Source organism: Eulemur rufifrons, chromosome 16, assembly GCF_041146395.1.
Source record: "Eulemur rufifrons isolate Redbay chromosome 16, OSU_ERuf_1, whole genome shotgun sequence".
Classification (NCBI taxonomy): domain Eukaryota; kingdom Metazoa; phylum Chordata; class Mammalia; order Primates; family Lemuridae; genus Eulemur; species Eulemur rufifrons.
The window spans coordinates 37,652,757-37,667,828 of record NC_090998.1 but is presented as its reverse complement, the minus strand read 5'-3'; the positions used below and the strand labels follow the sequence as shown (position 1 = coordinate 37,667,828).

The following is a 15,072-nucleotide window of genomic DNA, read 5'->3' as shown; positions in this document are numbered from 1 at the left end:
GTCTCAAAAAAAAAAAAAAAAAAAAAAAAAAAATTGTGCCACATTACCAAAGTATTACTTTGACCCACAGTAATACTATGCATATTTAAACTCAACATAATTACAAAATAAAGCTGTTTATTTAAAACAATTTAATTCTTCTCTATTAAAAGTAGCTTTTAATAAAGGGGTTGCCTTCAGACTGTTGTTGCTATTTATTATTGGACAAAATTCCTCTCTTTGGTCTCCATTGTTCAGAAATAGGCACATTTCAACTCATTTTTTAATGACAATTTGTAACAAGTTCCTGATGTTTTCTAATTCTTTCACATTTGTGGAAATTCTTCCAAACACATTAAACAATGAAACTATTTCTTTTCTGATTAGATAGAATTCATAACTGGGCCCACTTTCTGCCATATTTGCTATCATTTTCTCTGAAAGCAAGTTCTTCAGAGCAGTGTTTATGCCAGGAGTCTGAAGCTTTCCCCACAGCTGACATTTACAACAACCAATGCAATCCATAATTTTTTAAAATTTCTATAATGCAGCCTAAAGTCTACCTGTAGCTAGTTTGCTTCTTTTCGTATCCCAAGCAAATAAATAAATAAATAAGTTACATCAAAATGGAAAAGAAAATGCCTCCTGAAATATTTCCAGAAGTAATTTTTTGTTTTCTGAATCTTGAACTTCGTTTCCAACGAATAGTTGAAAATCTGGGTGCTCAGAGAATGATTGCATTGTAGACTAAAGCCTTAATTCTATTAAGTAGAGAAAATACAAGTTCTTGAGCTTTCTTGGACCTTCCCCTTCAGTCAAAATTGCATCAAACTGCTGATGAAATTCTATAATGTGTGTCCCCATTTATTTTCCAAATGGGTATCTTGTAGATGCTCTTGTGCTCAATGCACATTCATGCTTGCGTGTAGTCCAGATATTTCTGTAGAATGCTCTTGGTACCTGCAGAGAACTTCTGGCCACCTGGGAAGAATGTTCTGTTCACATTTCCCTTGACTGAGGCCAAATATTTAAAGGTCTTTTAATCATCTGTGACTTAAAAGTTTTCTTCATAGATGGTGATATTCCATATCTTCCAAGCATCTGGTACCTTATAAGGATTAAAGAGCAATCTACATATTCAGCATCAGAGTGTGCTATATGTCATCAGCTTCCCAGAAGTCATCTGAGGAACCATCACGCTTGGCACACTGAAGAACAGCCTCCTGTGTTTCCCCACTCAGATTCATCCACAGCTTCCAGTTGTTCAGCTTGTTTATATTCCTCAGTGAGATTGCTGACATCTTTAGAACACTTGATAGCTTGCAGATTTTACTCACACTCTAGATTTTTAATTTATTTGCTTTTATATTTTTATTACTTCTTACACTGACCATATTTGCTTTATCCTATAAAATACACACAATACCAATGTTAGCACTAACAGTAAAATTACAGAATGAAGTTTAAGAGTTCTTTGCAGTTTGTTTTGTTCTTAGAATATATTCCACTAAGGAAGGACAAAGACTTGGATTCAAAAATCATTTGAAACAAATCTTTCTTTTTGGTTTTACCAACCTCATAGACACTTAAGTTCATTTATTTCATTTGTTTTTCAATTTTAGAGATTGTTCTTTTTTCTCTTTTTGGTTTAATTTGCTTTCTCAATGTATAAAGTGATTACATGATTCTAAAATCAAAACTACATAAAAAGGTATCCACAGAGGCATCTCCCTTGTATACCTATCCCCTGATCCCAGATCCCCTCCCACCTTCTATAAATAACCATTTTTATTAATTTTTGGAGTATCCTTCCAAGCTTGATTTTGCACAAAAAGTAGCTTCACCTAATATATTGTGATGATCATTCTATAGAATGCATACAAATATGTTTATAGTTCATTATGTTTATAGCTTCCCAGTACTCCACTTACACCAGAGTTTACTCAACTCCTCCCCTGTTGATGGATATTTGGAATGTTTATAGTCTTTTGCCACAATGAATAACCCTGTGCAAGTATTATTTCATATTTGTACAGATGTACTTTAAGAATAGATTCCCCAAAAATGTAATTGCTAGGTTAAAGGACAAATTAATCCATTTGTAATTTTGATAGATAGTAACAAATTTCCCTCCTTAGGGACTCTATCATTCAGTGTGTCTCTTTCCCCAGAGCTTTGGCAACAAAGTTTGCTCTCAAACTTTTGGATTTTTGCCAACACAGTAAGAAATGCTGTTTCAATGTAATGTAATTCGCCTTTCTTTTCTGAGTGAGCTGAGCATGTTTTACTATTTTTAGGGCCATTTGCATGAATTTGTTTTAACTATCTATTCATGTCTTGGGCTCAATTTTCTACTGTATTGTGGCTTTTTATTTCTAGGAGCATTCATTAGATGAGATTACCTTTTTCCTGGGATGTAAATTGCAAATATTTTGTCTAGTGAATCATTTGTCTTTGTGCTTGCTTATGGTATTTGGGCCATAAAAATTTTTTTTAAATCATGTAATAGAATTTTTTTTAAGACAGGGTCTCACTCTGTCACCCCAGCTAGCATGCAGTGGTGTTGATAGCTCACTGCAACCTCAAACTCCTGGGCTCAAGTGATGCTCCCGCCTCAGCCTCCTGAGTAGCTGGAACTACAGGTACACGCCACACCGCCAGCTAATTTTTGTATTTTTTTGTACAGACAGGATCTCGCTGTGTTGCTCAGGCTAGTCTCAAACTCCTGGGTTCAAGCAGTCCTCCTACCTTGGCCTCCCAAAGTAGGTGTGAGCCACCATGCTTGGCCTATATTAAATTTTTACATGTACTTAGATTGATGCCCAGACTTTCTCTCATGTTCCATTAGTGTGTCTGTCTACTTGCACCAATTCTATACTGTTTTGATTATGAAGGCTTTGTTGTAATTTAAATGTCTGGTAAGCCTGTAATCCTAGCACTCTGGGCAGCTGAGGTGGGAGGATCACTTGAGTTCAGGAGTTCAAGACCAGCCTGAGCAAGAGTGAGACCCTGTCTCTACTAAAAATAGAAAAAATTAGCCAGGTATGGTGGCACATGCCTGTAGTCCAGGAGTTTGAGGTTGCTGTGAGCTAGGCTGACACCACAGCACTCTAGCCCAGGCAACAGAGCCAGACTCTGTCTCTAAATAAATAAATAAATAAATGTCTGGCAAGACTGGCCCATCTTCATTGCTCTTTTTTTCAGGGCTTTCCTGGATGTTCTTGTTTATTTTTTTCCATATGAACTTAATCAAATTTTCTAACTAAAAAACCAAACCAAGCTGAAAAAACAACTTGTTGGCATTTTTATTGGAATTAAGTTATATTTACAAATTCATTGAGTATATCTTTTATTTGTTCATGTCTATTTTGTGTCTTCAGGGCGTATTATGTTTTTTTTGATAGCTTTTACATATTTCTTTTTAACTTTATACCTAGGTGTTTTGTAATTATGGTTAGCATTACAAATTTAATCTTGATGTTCTCTTCCATATTATTTTTTAACTGGTTCTTTGTATCTATAAAACCTATTGTTTCTATATATTGCTTTTTTATCCTGCTATCATATGGAATCATCTTTTTGGTTGTGATAGTTTTTCCATTGATTTGCTTCAATTTTCTGGATATTCCATTATATCATTTATAATTCTCTTATATCTAATTGCTTTTGCTTGTAAAAATGCATTGGCAAAGATCTTCCACACCATGTTGAATGTTACAGTAATTGTGAGCATCCTTGTCTTGTCTCAGACATTAGCAGAAATACCTCCAGTACTTTCCCACCAAAATAGTAAGATGCTGATAAACAAGATGCTTTATGATGTCAAAAAAACATTCTTCTATTCCTCCTTTGAAAATTGTTTTTTCCCTTTTTAAAATAGATTTAGGGGGTACAAGTTGAATTCCATTACATATATACTTTGTATAGTGGTGAAGTCTGGGCTTTTAATGTACACATCACCGAAATAGTGTACATTGTACCCCATCTTTCAGTCCTCATCCCCTCCCACTCTCCCTCCTTCTGAGTCTGTAATGTCCATTATACCACTCGGTGCATCCTCGTGTATCCATGGTTTAGTTCCCACTTGTAAGTGAGAATATGCAGCGTTTTTTCTTCTGTTCCTGAATTACTTCACTTAGGATAATGGCTTCCCTTTCCATTCAAGTTCCTGCAGAAGACATTGTTTCATTCTTTTTTTGCTGAGTAGTACTCCATGATACATATATATACCACATGAAAACTATTTTTGTCAGGTATGTATCTTGAATTTTTTCAAATGTTTTTCCAGCATCTATGAAGATAACCACAAGACTTTTCTTCTTAGATATAATAATATTAACTACATTAATGAATTCCTAACACTGAACCATCTTTGCATTCCCAAAACAATTTCCACTTAGTCATGCATATTGTGCTGTTTTATTCCATTTGCTAATATTTCATTTAGTATTTTTGCCTTTATATTAACAAATGAGATTAGTCTGTAGTTTTCTCCTTTGTATAATCTTTACCAGATTTTAGTTTCCATCTATTTCATTAAAAATATTTGAAGTTGTCCTTTTTCTGTGCTTTGCAATGGAATTGGGATTAGAGGTCTTTTAAAGAATCCCATTTTAAATCATCTTGGATACTTTTAAGAAGGTTTTTAAAAAAATATCCTATCCAGTATTTTAGTTGTTTTCATCAGGATGGTTGATCTAAACAAGCAATTCTTTCATTTTCCTGGGGAAAAAAAACTCCCACTTTTCTTTTTCTTAGTTCAGCTTATTATGGGGGTACAAAAGTTTAGGTTATGCATATTGCCCATGCCCCGCCCCCGAGTCAGAGCTTCAAGCGTGTCCATTCCCTAGATAGTGCACATCGCACTCATTATGTAGGTATACACCCATCCCCTCCCACCACCCCCCACATCTGCCTGACACCCAATTGGTGTTATTCCACTTTTCTTTATTTGATTTACTCCTTCTAATTCTTCAAAACTTTGTTTAGTTATCCTTTCCTCCAAAAAGTCTTGTCCAAACTCCACAGATTTTGCTAAGTGCTTCTTTTTTGGGCTCCTACTGGACATTGTTCATTCTTACAAAGCTATATAATATTGAAATAATACATTAATAGTATCATTATCCCCCATTAACCAAAAGTTTCTTAAGGTTGGAGATCCTGTATTGCTTCCACTTTTTAACTTCCAGTGTCCACAAACACAGTGCCTGACATGCAGTAGGAGCCTCAATAAACATTTGATAAACTGATCTTTGATCAGACTACACACACACACACACACACACACACACACACACACCTGGTTCTCCTCCAGTTCCTATCTTTGTAAATGGCTCCTCAATTCATCCAGGAGCTCACAGCAAAAATCTAGGAGTCCTTTTTGACCCCTGTACCCCATATCTCCAGCTTATAACCAATCACCAAGGCCTATCAATTCTGACATTAAAATATTTCAAATTCACCCACTTCTCTCCCTTTCTGTGGCCACCACCCAAACCCAAGCACCCATGGTTTCTTGCCTATATTACTTAGACTGCTGTTTTCTCTATTTTAATCTTTGTCTTGGCCCCTCTGTAGTCCATTCTTCCTCGGAAAGTTAAAATGATCCTATAGAACACAGATATGGTCATGTCGCTTGCATGAAATCTGTATCAGTACTTTTCTATTCTTTTGGGATACAGTTCAGAATCCTTAACATGGCCCTCAAGACCTTGCCTGATCTGGAGCCTGCCTACATTTCCAGCCTCAACTTGTGCCCTTTACCTCCTTATAATTTTGGCCCCTTTTTCTTCTTCCACTTTCCTAAGCTCTTCCCTCTCAGGGCCTTTGAATACCTGGACCCTCCTCCATTTGTTGGAAGGCCCACTTCCTACACATGTTTCATAACTTTGATCTGGTTACTTCTACCCATCTTCTAGGTCTGTGCTCAGGAAAGCTTGTCTTGACCTCTCAGCCAGAATGACATCCTCTATTGAATAGTCATACCCTCCACACTTTTTATCTCAGTTCACTAGGGCTGCTATAACAAAAATACCATAGACTGGGTGGCTCATAAAGAACAGAAATTTACTTCTCACAGTCCTGGAGGTTGGGAAGTCCAAGATCAAGGTGTTGGTGTTTGGTGAGGGCCCTCTTCCTCATAGACAGTGCCTTCTTACTGTGTCCTCACATGGCGGAAGGGGCAAGGGTATCTCTTTTATAAGAGCATAATCTCATTCACAAGGGCTCTGACTCCATGACCTAATCACCTCCCCAAAACACCACCTCCCAATACCATCTGCTTGGGGGTTAGGATTTCAACGTATGAATTTTGGGAGGATACAAACATTCAGTTCATTGTACTTTTCCTTTATAGAACTCATCACTATTGTGATTATTTAGGCGTTTCGGGTGACTAATGCTTGTTTCTCACAGTAAATTATAATTTTCCTAGTGGAAAGAACTTTGTTTATCTTATTTTTAGCTGGATCTTCAGCATCTATCATAACAAACATCACAGTAACAAGATTTAATAAGTATTTGTTAAATGAATGGATGAATCCATGCATCAATCAAAGAATCAATGAATGAAAAAAATCTGTTGAACTTTGGGCAGAAGCCTGAAGGAGCGAATGCTCTACTTCCCCTCCAGAGGGCGACATACTCCTACTAGAAATAGCATAGGCGCAGCAGAGCAGAAAATTTTGAGACCTACTGTAACTTGCTTCTCAAGCCCTGGAAAATTATTCACAGGATCCTTGTGTTTTTCTTGTTTGTTTTGTTTTGTTTTGCTTCTTTTTGGCTAGTGAGACTCTCCAGATCAGTTTGGACTACCCAGTGGTACCAAGCAAGTGGGTATTTCTTCTGTCAATTTCCTTCCCATGGATAATCTTAAAAACTCTCCTGCTAGAATTTGTCCACTTCATTCTTGGTTTGTCAGGCAATTTAGCTGTAAATGCCTACATTCTTTGTAAAATAGTATCATGCATATTTCAATATTGTCATTAACATTATTGTTTGTATTTTTACTCTAATTTTTTTCAAAATCCCTCAGGCAATCTTTCTCTATGGAGATTCAAATGATTTAAAATTATTCTGATAGTGGAAAATATTCGTAGCCTGTAGGGCCAAAATATAATAAAATATTGATGAAAAGCTGATTTTTTTTATAATCAGTAATTTTTAAATTTCCCCAAGCCTTAGGAAAAGTTGAATGGAAAAAGAAAAAGAGTAGTTTGACTATTGAGAGCATGCCTGCCTCTGAGCAGCTTCTGAAAGCTGTCCTTGTTTAATCCTGGTGGCAAGTCTTGGGAACTGTCCCTGCTGCACATTAATACCGTTCTTTTCTTTGCTGAATTACTCTCTGCAGTACAAGCCTTAAGCACATGAAAAGTCGCATGAGGTTTACACTATATTTCTTCTGAATTTTCTTTGTCTTTGCTCTAGTTCCAAATCTTCCTTTTCAATTTTTCTATGTCCTGGTCCTGAGTCTGAGAATGATGTCTTTCTCAGACCAAGAGACCAGAACTAGAGGCATTCCACTATTCCTGTCTTTGGGAGATCGGTTCACTTTAGCTCAATTCTGTTCGCATTTATCAAATACCTATTGTGTGTTTGGAACTGTGCTATGGTGGAGGAGATGAGTGTAGGAAATCTAAGTCTCTGTTCTCAAGGTGTTTACAATGCAACTGAGAGGACGAGACATTTGGTAACCTCCTTGAACAAATATAAAATAATACAAAGATGACTTATCAACATTTATCTAGTTCACCAAACCACTTTTCACAAATGTGGTCTAGGTTTTGTGAAATTAACCCTTCAGCTAGGTATTGTTACTCTCATCCTGTTGTACAGATCAGTAAACTGAGTCTTAGGTAGTGTGACTTGCTTAAGCAAGTAAAGTAACTAGAGCTACTATCAGAACTGGGACCTTGGTCCCTTTAGTGTTTGCATCATATTACATTGTTTCTAAATACGAGGAATATGCTATAAGTGATAAAACTAAAAACTGAAAAAATTCAAAGTAAAGGAAAATACACTATTCTATTAGTGAGGGAAAACTATTTTTCCTAACTACTTTGACACTTGATCTTATTTTTTTTTTCACTCTACACCGTTAATGTTGACTGATTCCCTCTCTCTCCTTCACTCTTAAGGTATCTCAAATTCCCTTTTGGTTCTTTTCTTTTTCTTTGGTGATGGGAAGACTTATCTGGAAGGAGTCCCTTCTTATTTAAGTCACCTTTCTCTAGGAACACTATGTCAAGGAAACCTTACCATCAACATTAGCCAAGCAGCCCCTGAAGGAGAAGGATATGTCCTCTGAGACAGGAGAGTATTTGATGAGTTCTGGCCAGAGGCCAGAAAACTGTTGTGAAAGGCTTCATGTTACCACTTAGAAGATTGCAAAGCAGAATTCCTCTCCTTCAGCACACTGTCACTCTAGAGGATCCACTCAAATTCAGGAGCGGGTTTGGAGCCAGTAGGCAAAGAAAGGAGTTTTTCACTCCAATAAAGAAGAGTTGCACAAAAGCCTGTGGCCATTTGCTACTGGCAAGGCTCAAAGAGTAAGACACCCAGGTCTGTAACCCAGGACACCTCCGTGGCATCTAACTTTGGAGTCTGGATACTAATACACATTCAACAGCGATAGCAGCCGTCATTACAAGCAAAACATCATTATCAAGTTGCCAGTTCAAGTTTATGCCAAGGTCTGAAAATAGGAACACTAGTCTTACTGTCAATCAACATCATCTAATGAACTCTTCTTGAGTGCAGAACCAGAATTAGCAGAAGAAGAAAGATAATGATGTAAAAGTTTTATGGGAGACACAGCATGCTAAAAACACAAAACTCATGGAATCACTTGTAACTAAAACATGAAGAACAGAAATAACCAACCAAAATATATAGAGATGGAATCTGAATATTGAATGCAAGATTCATAGGCTGTGATCAAAATCTAACTGTATTTTTTGTCTTTTACCATTTTAAACAAGTTTTCATTGGAGGGGGAAGTAATCTTCTCCTGCTCCTGAATGGAAAACTGGGCTGATTATCTAATTCTTTGGTTTGCTCTTTGGTAATTGACAGTCCCTTAAGTATCAGTCACTTCAAATCTGATATACAGTCTCGACTCAGTAATTAGAATATTTCCACTACAAAATGATAATGAAATACTTCAGTCTTCATTCTAAGGTACTAGTCTAAGACGATTCTTCCTTGTCCTCCATGGAAGGCACGTGGCTGGTGGCTGCCTTCAGCTGTCTCCTCAACTGACCTCTCTCACTAGCTAACTGCTTTGTGTGTGCTTGTGTAAAAGTGGGAGGAGGCGGGATAGCTAAGGACATAGGGCAATTCTTTTTTGGTGATGTAGGCCTGTACCACCTGAGTCTGGCAGTGGTTAAAGCTGACTGTTTTTCTTGAAGTGAGCTTTAAAGTTTCTTCGGAGATTTTCATCATCAGAGATCTCTCACTTGAGTTCCTTTGGCCTAGACCAACACAAGTGGTTGCCTGTGACAGACTCTGTGGATTGCAGGATTCCTGTATTCATCTCTAGCTTCTGGCCACTGGGTCCCTCCATACTTCTAGGCATCCCTTTTGAATAGAGAAAAGGCAACCCTATGTTGGCTGTATTCTGTGTAAACCACATCTGGTCACGGAAACATTTACACATTTGTCATCCCTGTTGTATCTGAGTGTCTAGGCAGATCCCAATGCAGCCACCTCTACTTTGTAGCCCTCTTTAATTTATGGCAAGAGTTGGTGCTCTTGCCTATCTGTTTTACAACTATGGGGAACCATTTCCAAGCTCTCTGGTCCCACAGAAGCCCCTCTTTAGACTTGAACAGAAGAAAGCAGCACCAGCCCTTCCTCTCCATCTGGGTGGGTGGAGAGCCGGGACTTAGAGCATATACAAATTTCTCCCTAAGAAACTATTTCATAGACTCACTCTTCTCACACTCTCTTGATCTCACCATAAAGCATAACTGTTCTTCCACATTTAATTTGTACATAAAAAGTCATTGAATTAATCATCTCTAATTGCAATGGACAATGTTCATATCTGTCTCCCAACCCTTGATAATAAGGGACTATATCTCTCCATTTCTGTCTTCCCTGAACAATTGAGCACAAAGCTTGGAACAAAGTAGGTGCTCAGTAAAGGTTTGATGAAGGGATGAATGAATGTGTTAATGGAAAAAACCCCAAAATCTGTAAAATAAGAGGTTTATTCTGAGCCAAATATGAGTGACTGCAGCCCACAGAACATATCTCAAAAGGTCCTGAGGGAATGCACCCAAAGCAGCCAGGTTACAGTTTGTTTTTATACTTTTTAGGGAGACAGGAATTGCAGGTAAAATCATAAATCAATACATGAAAGGTATACATTGATTTGGCCCAAAAAGGCAGGACATCTTGAACTAGTGGCTTACAGGTTAAAGGTGGGTTCAGAGATTCTTTGATTTGTAATTGGTTAAAGAAATAAAGCTTTGTCTAAAGGCTTGGAATCAGTAGAAAGGAATGTTTTAAGATAAGGAAGTCTGTTAATCATAGAGCAAGCCACAATACACTGATTCAAAGTGATGTGCTAAGCCAGCGACCTAGCCTTTGCTTTGTATGGTGTTAGGTCCTGTTTGCAATTAGTCTAAACTCCAAAAGGGAGGGGGCATAATGAGGTATGTCTGATCTCCCTTCATGGCTAGGAACTCAGATTTGAGGTTTTTCTGGGGTTCTCTTGGCCAAGAGAGGGTCTGTTCAGTCAGTGGGGGAGGTAGGATTTTATTTTTAGTTTACATTTCCCTCCTTGGCCAAGATTTGCCAGAGGCAGCATCAATTGCCAAAATTTATTTTATGCCATTGTTGCTGGGGTGGTGTGGCTACCTGCCCTGGGTCCATTCTGTCCCTCAGTGGGACCCCTATGGCCAAGGAACTTAGAGCCAAAACACTTACAGTCAATTAAATGTTCTAGGCCAGATGGGAATGGAAGTGGGCAGGCACTCATTAATGCTTTAAACATTTTAAGCAACATAAGAGCCAAAAACCAAAAGGCAAAAGCAAGGTTACAAAATCAACTTATCTGTAAGTGTTGAGCTACTGTGATCTTGGTTTAGTTGTAGATATATAGCAATTTGCTATACAAAACATAAAACATTTTGTTAAAACCATTTAAACTAAGGAATTTAGAGGCTTCTTGTACTACAATGTGTTTTGTGTTTTCTTTAGTAATTTGTCATAAGGTAGCTGGTAAATTTTTATTATATCTCTATTTGTATAAGCCCCATAAACGGAAACAACTATACCTAGGAGGCTTTGCCACCAGGTATCTCAATATCTTCTCAGTAATTTTCTTTTAGTCCTATAGGAAGCAGAAAAATCTTATGGTTGGGATGGATTGAAAGGGGTCACATGATGGCCCAAGAAGCAAAGTCCCCCAATTTCCCAGCTGTTTACTAATCTGTGTGCCCTTCTCTGATTTGGAGGGCCTGAATTAATTCCATCCCTTGAAACTGGCCCTTATAATCTTACAAGCTCACCCCTTCCAAGATAGTCCCTGGGCTTACAGGGAGGGTTTGTATAGTTTTAGCAGCGAGGCGTTGGCAATGGAAAACAGGTCAGGCCCAGTGGAATTCTAAATGAGGGAGATTTTCGGGCTTTGTTGAATCATCTCTAGTCATCAGAATATCATGATTCTGGTTTTCCTGGGAGAAATAAAACAATGAGAGAGAAACAATATTAACTTGACAATTAAAAGAGAATTTGTGTGTCAAAACAGAAAAAGGAACCTATTCCATTAGGGAGCCAACTAAAAACATCATGAAGAAAATTACAGCCCAGTTCTTCTTTAGAGACTTGTTGTAGCTGAGAAATAACCCAGGACTCAGTCTGAACTGCAGGTAATAATAACTCAAAAACAAAGGGTAGGGCTGGAATCTAGTAACACGTGTGTTATAGGTTTTTTTCTTTTTGGTTTTTTCTTTTTCTTTTATTTTTTTTAAGTAGCAGTAATCGGACCTCGGATAAACTTCATTGGCTATAATACTGCCACTGCACAAAGCTAGTTTTTTATTTTTTGAAATATAATTTTTCTCTCTCCAGTCCCTCTTTTCTTTCTTTCTTTTTTTTTCTTTTTTCTTTTTTTTTTTTTTTTTTTGAGACAGAGTCTCACTCTGTTGCCTAGGCTAGAGTGCTGTGGCATCAGCCTAGCTCACAGCAACCTCAAAGTCCTGGGCTCAAGCAATCCTCCTGCCTCAGCCTCCTGAGTAGGTGGGACTGTAGGCACACGCCACCATGCCCGGCTAATTTTTTCTATTTTAGTTGTTTAGCTAATTTCTTTCTATTCTTAGTAGAGACAGGGTCTCATTCTTGCTCAGGCTGGTCTCGAACTCCTGAGCTCAAGCAATCCTCCTGCCTTGGCCTCCCAGAGTGCTAAGATTACAGGCGTGAGCACTGTGCCTGGCCTCCAGTCCCCCTTTTCTACCAAAGAGATTCTACCAAATCATAGTTTGTGTGCAAAATAAGTTTTAGTCTTACTATACTTGGCCTGATCATTTGCATAAAAGTACAATGAGAATAGAGATTAACTTTTTTTAAGTTGGCTCTGCTGAAACATTATCTGAAAAATATGTTACTCTAGGCCGGGCGTGGTGGCTCACGCCTGTAATCCTAGCACTCTGGGAGGCCGAGGTGGGCGGATCGTTTGAGCTCAGGAGTTCGAGACCAGCCTGAGCAAGAGCGAGACCCCACCTCTACTAAAAATAGAAAGAAATTATATGGACAGCTAAAAATATATATAGAAAAAATTAGCCGGGCATGGTGGCGCATGCCTGTAGTCCCAGCTACTCGGGAGGCTGAGACAGGAGGATCGCTTGAGCTCAGGAGTTTGAGGTTGCTGTGAGCTAGGCTGACGCCACGGCACTCACTCTAGCCTGGGCAACAGAGTGAGACTCTGTCTCAAAAAAAAAAAAAAAAAAAAAAAAAAAAATGTTACTCTAGTCAAAGCCTTGGTAAAATAATCAGTGTCCCCAATGTGTCCTGTTACAAAAGAAAACATATTCTTATTGAACTAATGCAAATAACTATATTTCCAGAAAATAAAAATGCTCACTAATAGTTTTTGAATTCTGGACTTCAGGTAGAGAAAGATAAATTTTACTACTTTACTCAATTATTGTAGGCTATAAATAGCTCAAAAGAAAAAGGGTTTCCTGATTCTGGAAAATAAAACAAAGAATCAGCAACGTTTTAAACAAAAAGTCATAAAAAATTATTTCAGTCTTCTATCAGTTCAGTTCCATGTAATTAATTCTTGTTCCACTTGATGTTGGGTTAGCAATTTTTGTGAACACATCAGCTTTTTAATTGGATTCCTAGAAGGTTTTTGTTTTTTGTTTTGTTTTGCTTTGTTTGTAAAATGGTATAATCTCCAATACTTGTCAGAGTCCTTTCCATGAATTTCCTTAAAGAATAAGCAAATTTGGACTGTAGAAATTATAAACCACTTTTTTTTTAGTAGAATCAAAGTAAAATAATAGTCAGTGGATGATGAAAATCTTAGAATAGCCACAGTTAAAGACAAAATTCACAGAAAAATTTGGTTATTTCTGTGGCATACAAAAATTTAACGTAATAACCATAATTACCACTGATCACATATACTAATACATATCAGAACTTTAGGACTCTCATACAACTTCAGAACACATTTATACAAATATAACCCAAAGAATGTTGAGTACCATTTCATATTTGATATTGTTTTCTGTATGATTCTAACATTCCAAATAAGCCTACTATGTTTCTCTTGGACTTTCAAGGGCCCTAATATCAAAAAGTTAGTTGAGGTACTTTGAAATTTTGATTTTGAAAATTTGTCAGATATCAAAGGCTTAAAACACTCGTTCAAAATAGAATCACAGGTCGCTGTAAAATAATAGTCATTCATTTAGACAAAGTCATAATTCAAAGATTTTAAAAAGGAAGACCTTTACTCTTTGATAGGAGACTCAGTTTCCCAAACAATTGTAAGACACTGTAAGGCAAACTGAATCTGTCTCTCCCCATCTCAATCACAGGAATGCGCCTGTGTTATATGTTAATATCCCCTTCTCAGTCAGACGGCTGCTTACTGGCATTGGTCAGTACACAGAGCTGCCAATGACCAAAAACATCTTTTAATTCAAAATCTGGAAGAGGTGGCTTGCAACCTGAATGCTGCCTGCTTTAAAAAATGATTCTTTAAAAATAAAAATTGCCAACATTTGCAATTTGGAAGAATTCACTTTAAAAAAAAAATCTGTATTTCAGCTTCTTTTGAAAAATTGGACAATCTCTCCATGGCTCTGTGATGGGAAGTGGGGGGCACATTTCAACAAGGCAAAATTCATTTGAATTTGGAATTCAGAGGAGGCTCACTCCTCAGACCAGATCATGAGCTTTCAGTTCACCATCCTCTCACTGATGTACGCGAACTGTTTGGGTCCTGATTTAATCTCTAATTGGTTAAATCTGGTTGCTTAGAACAAGCTTTGGCGAGTAGGTGCTGGGCACTCTTGGTGAAACAGGCTGCCGGGTAGATCGCAGCACTTAGTCTACCTGTGTGTTCCTTGCATGCACCACCATGTGCCGCTGACTTGGAAAGGTCATGCTTTGAACAGGAAGTACGTCACTCAGAGGTGTCATCATCTCTCTGTGTGGAAAGGGTTATTACCAGCACATACATCTCTTTTATACTTCAACTTTTGGGATACTATGCTTCTTGGATGGTTGAGTTTGTCTTTGGTATAGTTCACTTTTAAGGAGGGTGGCCAACATCCAGGAGGGTTCTAGGGAGCATAGATTTGTTCCAACATTATGAATAACACTGAAAGTTCTTTTGTTTGCCAAAGACACTTCTTAGTAACAGTTTAATTTCCTAAGAAACTGAACCACTCTGGATTAACTGGATAAAGGCAGTGTTTGGTTTGGCGAGTTTGGAAATAATCTGGGAAGGAGGTGCCCAGGCCCGATCTCAGATGGAGATAGTGGAAGGTAGAGCTGGAGAGGCGAGTGGGATGGACCCACTGCAGACCTGGTCCAGGCTGGCGCGGCGACACAACATCGGCCCACAGCCAG

The 15,072-nt window shown here is 37.9% G+C and overlaps 2 pseudogenes; both read right to left on the bottom strand.

The window, feature by feature from the left end:
- Nucleotides 1-255: 255 nt before the first annotated feature.
- Nucleotides 256-15,058, bottom strand: LOC138397265 (ERO1-like protein alpha; annotated as a pseudogene).
- On the bottom strand, nt 11,841-12,018 carry LOC138397650 (U4 spliceosomal RNA; annotated as a pseudogene).
- Nucleotides 15,059-15,072: the final 14 nt, after the last annotated feature.